At 32.9% G+C, this 17200-nt stretch overlaps 1 long non-coding RNA gene across 3 annotated transcripts; it reads right to left on the reverse strand.

Moving 5' to 3' along the window:
* Positions 1-1743: 1743 nt before the first annotated feature.
* Positions 1744-16353, reverse strand: LOC140882859 (uncharacterized). Of its 3 annotated transcripts, XR_012150288.1 has the most exons (6): positions 15972-16353; positions 15334-15426; positions 12650-12857; positions 11556-11729; positions 10726-11304; positions 1744-1963 (listed from the first exon to the last, which is right to left on the reverse strand). It is a non-coding gene; the product is annotated as an uncharacterized lncRNA (long non-coding RNA). The 3 variants fall into 3 exon arrangements; XR_012150287.1 differs by lacking the exon at positions 11556-11729; XR_012150289.1 differs by lacking the exons at positions 10726-11304; positions 11556-11729.
* Positions 16354-17200: the final 847 nt, after the last annotated feature.

Consider the following 17200-nt stretch of genomic DNA (forward strand, 5'->3'; position numbering starts at 1 on the left):
TCTTAACGATCCTGTTGAAAATGAAACAACCCATTCCACTAACTCACTAACTAGCAGTCTTCTCGATAGAACTAGACATAATTGATAGCCGTCATTCCTCGGAACACAACGATAACTTAGGATTTTATATAATACTAATACTAAACTCCAACAGTCTAAACACTTACTATGAGGTTACGAGTCGATTCCCTTCACAAGAAATAGAAATGCTAATTTGAAACTATGATCCACCCAAATAATTCACTATGATGGATCATGAAAGGGAAACAAACATACAAGTGATGCTGCTTAATACGAAACGAAATAATGCAAGTATTATAATCAAACGAGATGAAAGTAAAAATCTAGATAAGTGAAAACAACTCACTCATAATTCAATTCTAGGGGTGAATGAATAATACTGGAGGCTCCATGAATAATGAATATGAGCCAAACAAGATACAAATCTCGTGATCATTCATCCATGAGTAATGAAATCATGCTCAAACAAGCAAAGCATAATTAAGAGCAATCGGTGTGACTTCAGTCGATAGAAGTCCACACAAGTCAATATCAGGGAAAACAACGGTGTCAAAATAAAATCAGATGTCACCCACACAACATGAGTAGATTACCAAAAAGAAAAATTGAATCTTACTCACATCAACATGTGGCTCTAGAACCGAAGGAAAATTTTCAAGAAGTGTGGAATATAAGCAGGATTTTATTAAGAAGTTCAACTAATGCCAAAGTAGCTGAATACAACGTTGACCGATGTCATACGAATTCATAAATGAACAAGGGATGCACAAATAAATTTCAGATACTAAAAAGTATATGTTGCAATGGATACAAGTACAATTGAAAAATAAGAAAATTAATGATCGGAATAATGGTTCACAAAATTGAAAGGCTCATAGTAACCGACTCACTAATTCCACAAAATCATACTTGTCCAATTAAACAAAGAAAACTCAATTATCTATAATAATATAAAACCAAGTTCGTATCCCCAGTTTTCACACGAGTTCAATTCATAAACTTAACTAACTAAACAGACACCTAGAAATTCCCAAGCAAACTATTCACTTAGTTTTATCCGACTAAATTCCATCCATAAGAGGATAAATGACAACAAAGACAGAACGACTAATATCTCCAAATGCACAAGTTTAATATTTTCCATCAAGCTCCTACAATCTCATAAAATTATTAACACTACCTAATAACTCAAACAACATCCACGTACTATCCAAAACTGGAAGGAATTACCAAATCCGTTTAACATGGAACCGCATGCTACAAAAATAAACAGTCAAATAATACACTTTAAAATATAAAAGAAGTTTTAAACAAAAATAAACACTAAACTACACACTTAAGTAAATTAAACATCTAGTTTTGAAAATATTTTAAAAAGAAGGTGACATCAAAATATTTAAAGTAATAAATCAATTACGACTACCATATAAAATTCGTTAAACTTACAGACTTTGAGGCGAGATTTCTCGAGTTTCTTGCAACCGGTAGTAGGCACAACCCAAACCAGAACCATGCTTTGATACCAACTAAAACGACCCTAACCACTACTAAATAATAATTAAATAAAATACGAGTTTTCAAAAATTTTCGGCATGACCTATTTGTTTAAGTAAAAACCCACCTGTCTCACATAGCAAACAAAATAAAATGGAAGAAATAAACAACCGACGACACAAGTAAACTAAACCGAGAAAAGAACGAGAACACAAGAGAGAGATTCGACATAAAAAATATCCAAAAGTTTAAAAAATCTAATGTTTACAAGCCCAAATCAATTCTAACAAAACATTACATAAACATTTGACAAATAAGCAAAATAAATGTTTCATAACATATAAATTCGAATGACTATGCGGAAGACTAGCATAATTCGGAGGGATGTGCCGTGCCCGCATCGCAGAGATAGTATTGCCCCTCAATCTCAATGATAAAGTAAACCTGCCTGCAAACAATTAAGTGTAGTGAGTCTAACAGACTCAACAAGAATATTGGGGGGGGGGGGGGGGATAACGAGTACTACGTAAATACAAGCACACGCAGATTAAAAATAGCTTGATAATAAAATACTTTGTGCCCTTAATTTGAATAAAATATACTTCTAATATGAGAGAACATGAATATAACATATGCATGGCTAAGTCATTTATAATCAATGTAACTGCATAAACTGTACTGAAACGTAGTCATAAAAACTGTGAACTTAACTGTGAACTTAGATGCTTTTGTGACTCTGTGATTTCGATCATGATCATGACTGCAGTGCACTATGCCGCAAGGAAGTCAGGATATCTCCCAACCCGTCTTGCCCTATGGGTGGTAAGGGAAGTCAAGATTTCTCCCAGCCCCACACATTACACATGAATAGTTGGTAAGGGAAGCTAAACGTCTCCAGCCCCACACATTACACATGAATAGTTGGTAAGGGAAGCTAAACGTCTCTAGCCCCACACATTACACGTGAATAGATGTAGTCACAATCATCTCACTTCGTTCAAAATATTTTCTTTCCTTCTTGAATATGGGGCTTAGCATGCATATGTAAATATGACGTACATGTAAATGTTAATCAATAATCATGCATATGACTCACACAATGGATGATCGGGATGGTGATTTAGGAAACAAACCAAAGGATGAAAAAACTAAACCATAATGTAGCGCTTAAGGCAAATTGGAGCGGTTCGCCCGTAAAATTTGTAACTTGCTCGATTCTTAATCAAAAAGAATTCCGCTTGAAACCACGAGTCCATGACACTTTAAACTAAGCTAGGAAATCATCCTCGGATTTTATTTCCTAAGCGATCATTTTATGAAAAATCAAATTCTGGGCAGCAGCCCCTTTGGCTTCAAGAATTCTGCACCTAATCAATTAAAAATCTAGAACTCGACCAAGACTTAACCGAATTGATTCCCGTTTGATCCGACATAATCCCGACATCTAAGACAAGTTCCAGACCCAAGCCCATAACAAAATTCCACTTTTAACCCTACCTTAGTTATAAATTTCCGGACAGCCCCAACACTAAGAAAAATCTGCACAAGACCCCTTCTTGTATATGTATTTAACCAAAAACTTAGCTATGAAACCTCCCATGTTCCAAGCTACTAGACTAGGACCAAGACCAATGCATTAGACTCATTTCCAACTCTAAACCAGCCCCTTCTTAAGCCTAGAACATCCCGACAACAGCCCCCCAACCACCATCATAATCGAGCCCATTTCCCTTAAATTTCGAAATGTGTTTTAGATCACTAGAAAACTTTCTAGATGATATATTTGATATCTTTAGGCAATATTTTGCTATATCTTTTATTTTTTGATTGTAAACTATAAATACTTTGTTTATTTTCATTAATAATATTTTAGATTCAATTTATACACAATATTGAAATTCTCTCAAGAATTTTCTTCAAAGCTTTGCTTTGGTTATTCAAATCAAACTTTTCATAGTTTAATTACTTGGAAACGTTTGTCGATTGATTTCTCACTGAAGATTGTCATATACGAGTTATCTGAAGGTTTTCTTTGGTTTCGATTGTTCGTGATTTCTGTTGTTAATCGTTTTGTCGATTAAAGGTGAAAATCCAAATTTTATCTTTTGTTTGTCTTCAATATTTGTCAGTCAATTTTACTTGTTTCAAAGATTGAGAAAAACACATTGAATCTTTTGTTTATTGATTTGAGGGTGCGATTTAATTTGTAATCGTTTTTTCTTATCATTTTCAAGAGGATTCATATCATAGCAGTATTGTGAGGAACTGTAGGAATCGAATACAAAATCATAATATGTATGCTGATTTTATTGTCTTATGTATGTATGAATTTGATTTGATCTTTAGAATGGACTGGTTATCTCAGCATGAGGCTAGCATCGATTGTAAGAGCGGACTGTCACCTTGAAACCACCAAATGCTGATTCGTTTGTCTTCTATGTTGAGCCGAGACCAAATCTGCCTTATGTTATTTCTGCTTGTAAGATTCTTCGTATAATGAGTAAGGGGTGTAAAAGCTTTATAGAAAGCATCTCTGTGGATCCAGATTTACCTCAACCAAAGCTGGATGAAGTAGAAGTGGCGAGGGACTTTCCAGAGGTGTCCCCTGATGATATTGCAGGACTACCTCCATCTAGGAAGGTGGAATTTGGAATCGAGATTGAGTCGGGCGCCACGTCAGTTTCTAAAGCGCCATACAAATTAGCGCCTTCGGAAATGAAGGAGTTGAAATAGCAGTTGCATGATTTTCTTGATAAGGGCTTCATCAGACCGAGTGTATCTCTATAGGGAGCACCGATATTCTTTGTTCGCAAGAAAGATGGTTCTATGCGGTTGTGTATAGATTACAAAGAGCTTAACCGAGTTACAATGAAGAATAAATACCCACTACCGAGAATAGACTCCTTGTTTGATCAGTATCAAGGGGCAGCAGTGTTTTCAAAGATCGACTTGAGGTCGAGTTATCACCAGTTGAAGATGGAATATGAGGATGTTCAAGAGACGGCTTTTAAGACTCTATTTCCACTTTGAGTTCTTTGTCATTCTGTTTGGACTAACCAATGCTCTAGTAGCTTTCATGGACTTGATGAATCGATCTAAAGTAGAGATTGATGACGACACAAGTATTAGCGATTACAGAGGAAACTCGGTGATTTGTGGTGTATATAGATCTGTCCAAGAATGATTTGGGAGCATTATTTATGCAAGATGATAAAATTGTTCCTATGCTACTCGACAGTTAAAAGTTTACGAGCGAAACTATCTGACTCATGATCTTGCGTTAGCAGCAATTATATTCTCTTTGAAACTTTGGAGGTATTACCTTTATGGGGAACGCTGTCAGATTTTCACCCACCACAAGTGCTTGAAATATTTTTTCATGTAGAAAGAAATTGAATATGAGACAGAGACGGTGGTTGGATTTAGTGAAAGATTATGGTTGTGACATTAGCTACCATCCGGGTAACGCTAACGTAGTGGCAGACACTCTGAGTCGCAGGCTTGCACGTGATGGCCCGTATTTTTGGACATTTTCAAGAATTAAGATGCGAAAAAGTGTGGGAAACTTTCTCGAATACAACATTGCAGGGCATGCATTGCTTTTACAAGTTCAATAAATCATGCATGAAATTGAAAAATATTTAAATAATAACGCTTAAAAATTTCATGACTCATACATGCATAAAATATTTGAAACAGACGATGCAACCCTAAAATTAACGACCGGTTCTTATACGGACGCGCCAAAACTTCTACTTACATAGCAAACCTGAACCGACAATTAAGATCTTACGCAAGCAGATGAAGCACGAGTTTCAAATAAAATAAACTATAGTGACCCATCCCGGAATCACTACTAAATCAAAGCTTAAACATGCAAAATAACTTAAGACACAAAAATCAATTAAACCAGCGGAAACTTAAATAATTCAACTACAGCTACGGGCAAGAATACAACCGGTCTCAAAGAAAATATTGATAAATGTTACACAACTCAATCGAAGGTAATACTAAATTCCACAAATGGAAACCTGGTACAGTAAAATCCACCCTGCTGCAGGTTAACTACTGCTACCTCTCGATCCGTCGAACCTAAGTCATGTCCCGTAGAATGGGGTTATCCAGAACCAAAATCGAGGACGTGAGCTAACAATGCTAGTACGAAATTATGAGCATACACATGCTAGAATGCTAAATCAAAATGAACGAATACCGAAAACCTATCACAGTAGAAACTCTTGCTCAAAAAATGGCGTCATGGTATAAGCACACTGGGCCGTCGCATCAAGAGGTACTCCCATGCCATAAGAAATAAGTGAAATTATCCGGACCGAAATCCATGGAATCCATCCACAAAACATCGGATCTAAGCAACCCCTCTACTGGTAATATCAAGGTATAGGCTCATCGTAATAATGCATGCAGCATAATAATCGTGACATAATAAATGCACATAAGTCATGTCATATAAATCATGCAAACATAGAACATGCATATTCAACTAGGGTATCTCGGATAATACGTCTGTACCTGATAATAAGCAACCTAACGATAATGGCTCTCTAGTCCAAGTCTATAAGCAGACAATCAATGTATCGTCTACTAAAAGTCTTAACTAGACTATAGCTACTCACTGAAGCTAATCAAAGTCTAGCAATTTACATACGTCTGTCGTCAGTCCTTTGATGACGATTGTCCTAAACTCAAGGCACAACACTGCTACGATCCTAGTAGCACTTCGTTGTCGCCTGGCCCTTGAATACGTCACTTGAAAACCCTTAAAACTTGACTAGAAACGAGAGAAAATCTTGGAAAAGTTGTGAGAAAATGAAGCTCTCGGCCCCTATATATAGACCTCGATCGGAACATCCGATCCCTCGTTCAGAGCTTCTGAACACACTTCGAAACTTCCGATCGTCCTTCCGAACTTCCTCTACCGAACGCGTGTCTTCGATTGGATAACACACTGCTACCGGCACAATTCGGACCTTCTGAACTCTCTCAAGTCCAATCACCAATCAAAACCCATATTATGTCTGACTGACACGAGATAGGAGCTTCCGATCTGCAGTTCAGTGCTTTAGAACTGCTCAGTGCTTCTGAACTGCTTGGTACTTCCACCTAACAACACTGGCTTCTGAACAAGTTCGGTGTTTCCGAACTGCTATTCGGAACTTCCGAACTATCCCAACTCTTGAAACCCTCGTAACGATTTTTTATCGTTCTGAATCCGATTTTCAACTCCTTAATCATGTTTAGGCAGTATATTAGCTTTATTAGGAGTCGGGCTACTACACTCTCCCCAACTTAAGAGATTTCGTCATCGAAATCCAAGCTAGGATAATCGGAACAATAACAAGGAAAAAACCTTACTAAAATACTATAGTTTAAAATACAAATATTTCTCAAGAAAACAAAATACAATCAAAATAACTCCGGATTCTCGGAACACATACGACTCTCTAACTCGCAAGTCGCTTCCTCGGTGCCTCGACGCTGCCATTGAACCATAATTAGATAAATGTGTTTATGTACTTAAACATTTTTTTGGTTACTAATTAATGCAGTTTTTTTTTTCATCAGCTCCAAACATGTCAACTCCGAACACATTATCCGCTCAAGAATCGAGCACAACTACAGTGTTGGGAGGAGCTCAACCAAGTACAAATGATATCAATGAAACTTTGCGAAACAAGGATGTGATTGAACTTGATAATAATGAAGATAAGGACGACGATCCATATGGACCAAAGAAAAGGAAACGCACATCTCCGGTATGGACTGATTTTAAAGAGATTATTAGGTTGTTGAAGGTTGAATGTATTTATTGCAAACGTCGATTGACATATACTAAGTCTGGTCCTACATCACATATGCTTAGGCATAGCAAAGGTTGTATAAGGAAGACGATTAGTGAGAAAGGACAGAAAAACTTAAGTATAATCACAACCATAACGGAGTCAGAATCTGTTAGTGCGGTGCAGAACTTCAAATACGATCAAGCGAAGATCAGAGAAATTGTCTCACATAATTATTTTTCATTAATTACCATTCGTCTTTGCAGAGTATGAATTGTTCAACTTATTGATTGAAAAATGCTAGTTCACATTATCAATAGATCAGTCGTGCCACAACCAAGAAAGATTGTATCACTTCTTATGAAATAGAGAAGAAAAAGTTAGTGGCGGAAATAAAGGATGTAAATAGGGTCAGTGTGACTACTGATGAGGTCTAATAAAAAAATTTCATATATGGTTGTCACTTGTCATTATGTGGATTCTAGTTGGAATTTGCTGAAACGAAATTTGAATTTTTGTAAAGTCCCACCACCTCATACAGGTATTGTTGTTTGTGATGTGTTACATAAGTGTTTGGTTGAATAGGGAATTGAAAAGAAGGTGTGGACAGTCACACTTGATAATGCTCCATACGATGATGTAGCTGTTCGAATGCTGAAAGAGAATCTCTCTTACAAAAACAGCTTTCTTCTTGGTGGAAAATTGTTTAATTTGAGATGTGCGCATATCTTGAATCTTTTGGTACAAGATGGACTTTCCAAGATCCAAAATATAATTTCTAATGTGCGTGAGTGTGAAACCTTAAGTTTTGATGATAACAAAACAATAAATCATTGTTGTAGATCTTCATGCCTTTTCTATGAAATTCAGGTATCGACTGCTTGCTTTGAAGAAACAAGTATCGACTGCTTGTAGAGAAGAAGAGGCATCGACTTCTTGCAAGTAAGACTAGTCATCACCTGCTAAAGGTTACTCGACCGGTCAACTACAAGTCAAACCCTCAACTGGTCACTAGCTCAAGATCTAATCAACTGGCTCTAACAAACTTTCCTTGACGGTTCAAACATACAAGCTAGCACTTCACAACAGTCATAAGGAAAAACTTCTAGTACAAGGAACAATAATCTTAAAGAGCCGCCTGGAACATTTATGAGCAGCCAACATGGAATGTTAGGATTTACTCGAAATGATTAATGAGATTAGAGCTCAGAACCTTTCTGCAACTGTTACCTCCTAAATTGAGAAAGTCAAATCACGCATTTATTGAATACTGCATTTGACACTTGAAGGAAAATAGTTATATTATCTTTTTATTAATGATGTTGGGACTCTCCATGCAAAATACAACAGTCAAAGGACATATGCATTAATGGTTGCAATAAAGACGTTGAGACTCTTCATACAAAGGATGCTATAAATATGAGATTGCACGAAGAGAAATCAAGTAGCTTACTCACTATAAATTGAAAGATGTCTCGCATACTTAAGCAATCTTTTCGAGCACTCAAAGACTTCATATCTACATTTGCTCACACCAACCCTCGCTTACCCAGAAATCTATATTTAAAATTCAAACTCAGTTGAAAGTACTATCAGTTTGATTTAAGTCCACGTTTTTAGCTGAAGTTGTTTGAACTCATTCAGCACTTTAAGTTGTTCAAATATCTTCAGAAGTTGAGAAAATCGATTGAGTGGAGTAACATTCATTCAATCCCATGACTATTTTCATAAATATTTTTTAAAGTGTGTATTCACCATCCCCTACCCTTACCCCTCTTCACACACACCTGATCCCCAACAACATATCTGCCTCAGAGTCCCGTATTAATTGCAAAACTGTTGCAATTATCTTCAAAGAACCTAGTGATGGATTGTTGCACTAGGTGGAATGCGACATATTGGATGTTGTCTACTGTTCTAGAGTTTAAAGAGTCTTTCCAAGATATTAACAAATGGATCTTAATTATAATTCTTTGCCAAGTGAGGATGATTGAGAGAAAGTTCGTGTAGTTTGTTCTTTTTTTGAAGAATTTAATGAAGTTACCCACATCATTTTAGGTAATAATATTCAACATGAAACTTGTTTCTTAATAAAAAAAAATTTTATTGTTTGAAAATCTAATATAGTTATCTACATTTTTCAGGTTCAGAATATCCAACTTCGAATTTGTTTCTTCCTGAACTTTATAACATAAAAAATTTGTTGAATAAGAAAAATGTGGGTGAAGGCAGTTTCATGAAAGATATGAGTAATAAGATGAAAACTAAATTCGATAAGTATAGGGTGACTGTAACTTGTTAATTTCTATAGCAGTTGTATTAGATCCAAGGAATAAGAAGAAGTTGATTGAATGGTGCTTTCCAGAGATCTATTCCGAAGTTGATGCAATTGAGAACATCATTACAGTTCGTGAGACATTGCGTTCACTGTATAGTGAATATGTTGAGGCTCACAAAATAAATTTTGTTGAAAATGGTACTCAAAAAGAAAACTCTAGTGGTCTAGGTATTATTAATGGAAAAGAAAAGGGTAAAGTGAGGACACAATTTGCCAACTATATTAAAAATTTGATAGTGTGGAGCAAGTGAAATCTGAACTTGAAGTGTACTTTGAGGAATGAGTTGTATTTTGTGAATATGATGATAATTTTGATGCATTGTCATGGTGGAAGCTGAACAACTTAAAGTTTAGGATTTTGTCAAAAATGGCGTGTGATGTATTATCAATTCCAATAACTTATGTGACTTTTGATTCAGCTTTCAATGTAAGTGATAGAGTTATTGATCCATATCGTGCCAATTTGGGAGTAGGGATGGTTGAAATGTTGCTTTGCGCATAAGATTGGTTACGTGCCCGCTACCAAATCAAGTGAAAAGAAAAAAGTAAGTAAATCAATCTCTAATTTAATTGTGTATTTTATTAATTATTTGTTATGCTCTATTAAATTAGATTATTTATGTCTAACATTTTGAATTTTTGTACTTGTATGTAAAAAAAAAATTCAGGACTCAAAGAGATTCACTTTTCACTTAAATTCATTATCACCGACTGTGAAAAACTCACAATGTTCATTGTCGTTGAAGTGGCGAAGTTTTGTTTTTTGAATTTAAATATATTATATGCTTCTTGATGAATTGAGAAACCTTTATTTTTTTTTATGGCTTTGCAAGATAGTTTTTATTAGAGATGTTTTTGCAATTATTTTTCTAATGTATTTTCTGTTGGAGATGAATGGTGAGCTTTTCACAATCGATTATAATGACTTTAAGTGAAATGAAGCTCTTTAAGTCTTGAATTTTTCTTTTACATACAAGTACAAAAATTCAAATGTTAGACATAAATAATCTAATTTAATAGAACATAACAAATAATTAATAAATATACAATTAAATTAGAGATTGATTTACTAACTTTTTCTTTTCTCTTGATTTGATAGCGGACACGTAACAAATCTTCCGCACAAAGCAACATTTGAACCATCCTTACTCCCAAATTGGCACGATATGGATCAATAACTCTACCATCGCATTGAAAGCTGACTCAGAAGCCACATAAGTTATTGAAATTGATAGTACATCACACGTCATCTTTGACAAAATCCTAAAACTTTAAGTTGTTCAGCTTCCACCATGACAATGCATTAAATTCATATCATCTTCACAAAATACAACTCCTTCCTCAAAGTACACTTCAAGTTCAGATTTCACTTGCTCCACACTATCAACATTCTTAATATAGTTGGTAAATTGTATCATCACTTTACCCTTTCCTTTTCCACTAAGGATACTTAGACCACTCCACTTTCTTTTTTAGTACCACTTGAAAAATCCTTTCCAACAACATTTGTTTTGTGAACCTCAACATATTCAATATCCAGTTAACGCAATGTCTCACGAACTGTAATGATGTTCTCAATTGCATCAACTTCATAATAAATGTCTGGAAAGCACCATTCGATCAACTTTATATTATTCCTTGGATTTAATATAGCTGCAATAGAAATTCACAAGTTACAGTCACCTCAATACTTATCGAATTTAATATTCATCTTATTACTCATATCTTTCATGAAACTGCCTTCACCCACATTTTTCTTATTCAACAACTTTTTTATGTAATAAAGTTCATGAAGAAACAAATTCGAAGTTGGATATTCTGAACCTGAAAATTGTAGATAATTATATTATATTTTCAAATAAAAAATTTAATTAAGAACCAAGTTTCAAGTTGAATATTATTACCTGAAATGATGTGGGTAACTTCATTAAATTATTCAAGAAAAGAACAAACTACACGAACTTTCTCCCAATCATCCTCACTTGGCAAAGAGTTATAACTAGGATCCCTTTGTTGATTTCTTGGAATACATCTTTGAACTCTAGAGCAGTAGACACATGCAATATGTCGCATTCCACCTAGTGCAACAATCCATGACTAGTTTCTTTGAAGATAATTGCAATTGTTTTGCAATTAATACGGGACTCTAAGGCAGATATGTGTTTCACACTCTCACGCACATTGAAAATTATATTTTGGATCTGAAAGTTCATCTTGTACCAAAAGATTTAAGATATGCGCACATCTCATATGAAACAATTTTCCATCAAGAGGAAGGTTGTTTTTGTAAGAGAAATTCTCTTTCAGCATTCGGACAACTACATCATTGTATGCAGCATTATCAATTGTGAATGTCCACACCTTGTTTTCAATTCCTCATTCAACCAAACACTTATGTAACACATCACAAACAACAATACCTGTATGAGGTGATGGGACTTTAAAAAAAATTCAAGTTTCGTTTATGCAAATTCCAACTAGAATCCACATAATGACAAGTGACAACCATATATAAAATTTTCTGATCAGACCTCCATAAATCAGTAATCACATTGACCCTATTTACATCTTTTAGTTCTGCCACTAATTTTTTCTTCTCTATTTCATAAGAAGTGATACAATCTTTCTTGGTTGTAGCACGACTAATCTTTTGATAATGTGGACTAGCATTCTTCATCGATAAGTTGAACATTTCATACTCTGCAATGACGAATGGTAATTCATGAACAATAATCATGTGAGAGAATTTCTCTGATTTTCCCTTGATTTTATTTGAAGTTCTGCACCGCACTAACAGATTCTGACTCCGATATGGTTGTGATTGTACTTAAGTTTTCTACCCTTTCTCACTAATCGTCTTCCTTATACAACCTTTGTTATGCCTAATCATATGTGATGTAGGACCAAACTTAGCATATGTCAATCGACGTTTGAAATAAATACATTCAGACTTCAACAACCCATATGAAAGAATATTCTATTTAAAATCAGTCCATACCGGAGATGTGTGTTTCTTTTTCTTTGGTCCATATGGATCGTCGTCCTTATCTTCAGTATTATGAAGTTCAATGACATCCTTATTTTGAGAAGTTACATTGATATCATTTGCACTTGGTTGAAATCCTCCCAACACTAGAGTTGTGCTCGATTCTGTAGCGGATAATGTGTTCGGAGTTGACATGTTTGGAGCTGATGGACAAAAATTCCTACATTAATTAGTAACCAAAAAAATGAGTACATAAATTTATTGCTCAATTGATGTGGATTTGAAGCACTTTGTTTTTTAAGAATTCAATTTAAGTTGTTAACATTTAAAGATTAAACAAAAAGATTATCATTAAACATCCAATAAGATATTAAGTTATTCTGATTTGAGGCTAAGTTTTCGTGCATCCAATGACCTCTCTAAATGCCATCATCCCATGTCAATAAGACAATATTCATCTTTAATTCAAACTAGCGTTCGGGACACACGCGCTGCGTGTGTAAAATGAATAAAGTTAAATATATATTTTAATACGATAAGATGATTTTTTTTTTATAAGTATTTTGTATAATATCTACTCATATTAAATATAATCATCTGTATACTAACAATTTTTTTTAGAACAATAATTGTATTGCTATCAATATCACCATCAATATGAAAACTTAGAAAATCAATAAAGGATTGAAATGGAATATCTACCGCTATTTAAAAAAATATATATAAAGAATAAATTATTCACCTTCACCAAGAATCATGTTTTCATCCCCTGATTTTCACTTATTTACAAAACCTAAATATAAAACTTTTAAATATTTTTCTCATTATAAACATGAGATATAATTATTTCAATCAACTGGTCGGAACTTTTCTTTCTTATACTTGCAAAGCTCGTAAAACTGCAAAACTAATTTAAAATTAAATCAATAGAAATATTTGGGTGCAAATCATAATCCTAAATGATAAAGAATAAGACTGTAAATGTTATAGCTTTATAAAATAAATTTATAAAATAACGCCACGAATAGATTTAAACTAATCGAGAAAAATAAGATGTGATTTAAACTAATCGATAAATAATCAGAATAGATTTGTTCCGATTTATTATGATTCTCAGTCCTAACTTTCAAATTTTAAACCTGAAATGCAGATTAATTAGAAGCTTAAAATCAACATTAAAAATATAATAATAATAATAATAATAATAATAATAATAATAATAATAATAATAATAAAATCATACAAAAAAATAAAATAATAATAATAATAACAAATGAAAAGTTTGAAAAAATCAATTTAAAACATTAAATATTTTGTGTAAAAGCTTGAAATAAAAATGAATTTATCGAAGAGAATAGCTACGTGAAAAGTATGAATGAGTATATTAAAATCATTTCACTAAATTAAAAGAATTTGAAGAACAAAATATAGATAACACATGCGAGTTAAAATTTAAACTGTTTGCGAAAAAATGGGAATATATTTGTTCCGATCTTTTTCGATAATGCATTTACATTAGATAGCAGTTGAATATAAATACAATGCAATCCAAATGTTAACATTAAATAGAAATTAACATTTAAAAAGAAAACAAATTTAAACACTAAATGTTTTTTAAAAAATTGGTAATGAAGATTAAACGTAGCAATAAAACTGAGAGTGAATAATTTTTTTCTGGCAAGACAAATTGAACAATTAATGAAATTAGTGAAGATAAAATGTGAAAAATGAAGATGATCATATGAAATTCGTACATGAAAACTGTTTGCAACACTAACATGACAAAGATGTAATTGGAACAAATTGCATTGGGGAATTTTGAATCGACATTGATTTCTAGGCATTCCAATAGTTTATATTTTGAATTTTGATTGATTTATTTATTTTATTATTCATGAAAACAACCGAATGAAATGCAATCAATGTTCTGATCTCTAAAAAAACTTAGTATCGCATACAGACGAATTGAATAAATAAAATCCAATTCCTAAACAATTTAGGCTAATAAACAAATCCCATGAAAAGAATCCCGGACAATGAGCCCGTTTGGATTTCATAGACTTTTTTTTTAAAAAAAAGTGCTTTTTTAAGCTCTAATTTTTTGGTTTTAAAAAGCTCTAAATTTGATTTAAAAAGTGTTTTTTTAAGCACTTAAATTACCATCCAAACACCTTATAACCCAAAAAAGCACTTTTTTAAGTGCTTTTTTGGTCTGACTTTTGATACCAAACGGGGCCTAAGCAATCACCATTATCATTTTCAAAAAGAGCGAAACATGCACGACATAAGAATGAGATCATATCAAACATTAGATGGAGAATAATTTTTTAAAAAAAACAATATACACGAAACAGTGGAGATTTGTTCCGATTTATTATGATTCTCACTCATAACTTTCAAATTTTAAATCTGAAATACAGATTAAGTAGAAGCCTAAAATCAACATTAAAATAATAATAATAATAATCATATAAAAACAATAAAATAATAATAATAATAATAACGAATGAAAAGTTTGAAAAAATCAATTTATAACATTTGAAAAAATCAATTTAAAACATTAAGAATACGTAAGACATAAAATATTAAAAAAATAAGATGTAATATTTATTCATCCCCTGCTGCTTTTTGTAATGATATATAGAGCAAAAAGATTTAAATATAATGAATAAGAAAAGCATAAAGTATTTGCTAACCGTTTTTCCAATGGCTCGTTTGTGCAGTGCCTAAGATACGTAGTGTATGGTTTGAAGATTCTGAACCAAGCGTCCGATAAAGCAAGACAATTCCTGGAGAAAGAAAATTGAGCTATTTTAACGTTTTTTTATAAAGTGAATCAATTTAATTTTGAACTCACGTATATCGAATATATCACATGAGTGATGTGTAAACTAAATGACATGAAAAACACCACAATGAACCATAAATTTCTAGGTCGTAGCAAGCGAGCTTTGCAATCAACATATAAGCTTGGAAAAGACACGAATATTTTAGTGCGACAGAAAATTAATCTCATAAAAAAACACTTGATAAGACATTACAAAAAAAATCCAACAAATTCACTTTAAAACAGAACGAATCAATTAAAATTTAAGTGTTAGCCTCTCATCAACCTCGTAACAAACCGTTGGTGGTAAATATTATATCTCACAATAAAACATAAAATTGACAATGAAAAACCGCATGAATCAGAATCAGAAAAGAATAGTCTTTGGAATTCAATTGTGCTTTGTCGGCTGTCCGGATCCACTAATTCAGCAAGAAATTCCAAGCAGCAGCGGCTAACATAATTTCCAAAAAATCAAAAATCAATCAATAGCCATAGTTTCTTTACCTTGTCTAATTCCGGGCAGAGCTCCGCCTGCATAGCACGATTTTGCTTCGCACCAAGGGCAGAATTCGAGCACTTAAACGAGCTGAAACGCAGTGACTGGTTCAGTATACTTCCTTAACTCGAATCCAATCTAAAACACCAAGAATTAACCGATAACATCGCAACAACTCGAAGAATCAGATCTCGCACAGCTCCAGCCGCGAACAGCGCGGGATTTGGGCAGAAACAACCATCAAAACCAGCGATTCATGACTCAAATCGAATCTACAGATGTATGAAAAAAAACCCTCAAAGGATCGAAGTTTCGACAGCAGGTGAAGGAGATATGAACCAAAAACGCAGCTGGGTAGAGGGAGATGAGAACGACGGGTTCGGGAATTTTGTTTTGTTTTCTTTTATTTCTTTCCTTCCACGAGTACATACATGTATGTGTGTATATACTTTTTGAAAAAAAAAAAAAAAAACGTGTATGTGTGTACATAAATGTCCTGTGTCTTAATACGTAGATTTAAAGATTGACTTATCTATTAATTTCAACTATCGTGTGTATTTTAGTTCTAATATATATCTTATTTTGTTTAAATATTAATATTCTAAAATATATATTTTTAACACACTTTTTTTAATTTATTTGTTATAAATAATTATTTTAATTTAGCATCTCAATAATTATTGTAATTATCTCAAATTACTTGATAATTAATTTAGAATACCCGATATTCTAAAATACATATTTTTTTAATTTTTTTTTCTAAAATACATATTTTTAACACATTTTATTATAAAAATCAAATATGTATTTTTATATCCTTTATATTCTAAAATTTACTAATATATTTTTTAACACACAATAATATTATTTGACTTAATTATTTTAATTTAGCACTTAAAAATAATATCAATAAATCTTATCAAGTAATTAGACAATTAGCATCGGATCCTTACAAAGGTCGCGAGAAGGAGAAAAAAAATTTGAGCTGAAACAACTAGAAAATAAAACTCAATTGGCATAGTTCTTTTTTAAAACAAAAAAGGAAAAGAAAAGACAACGTTTTAATAAAAGCGTTGTCTTAGACTGCATAAAACAAAAGAAAAACATAACGGTTTAAGACACTATTGTCGTAGAGCTCTAAAATATCATTCAACATAATAGTTCTAATTCTTTTTAGATATTTTAAATTGAATTGTTATTTCATTTTATTAGAAAAATTATTGACTTAATCATCATT

This window comes from Henckelia pumila, chromosome 2 (genome assembly GCF_033568475.1).
Source record: "Henckelia pumila isolate YLH828 chromosome 2, ASM3356847v2, whole genome shotgun sequence".
Classification (NCBI taxonomy): domain Eukaryota; kingdom Viridiplantae; phylum Streptophyta; class Magnoliopsida; order Lamiales; family Gesneriaceae; genus Henckelia; species Henckelia pumila.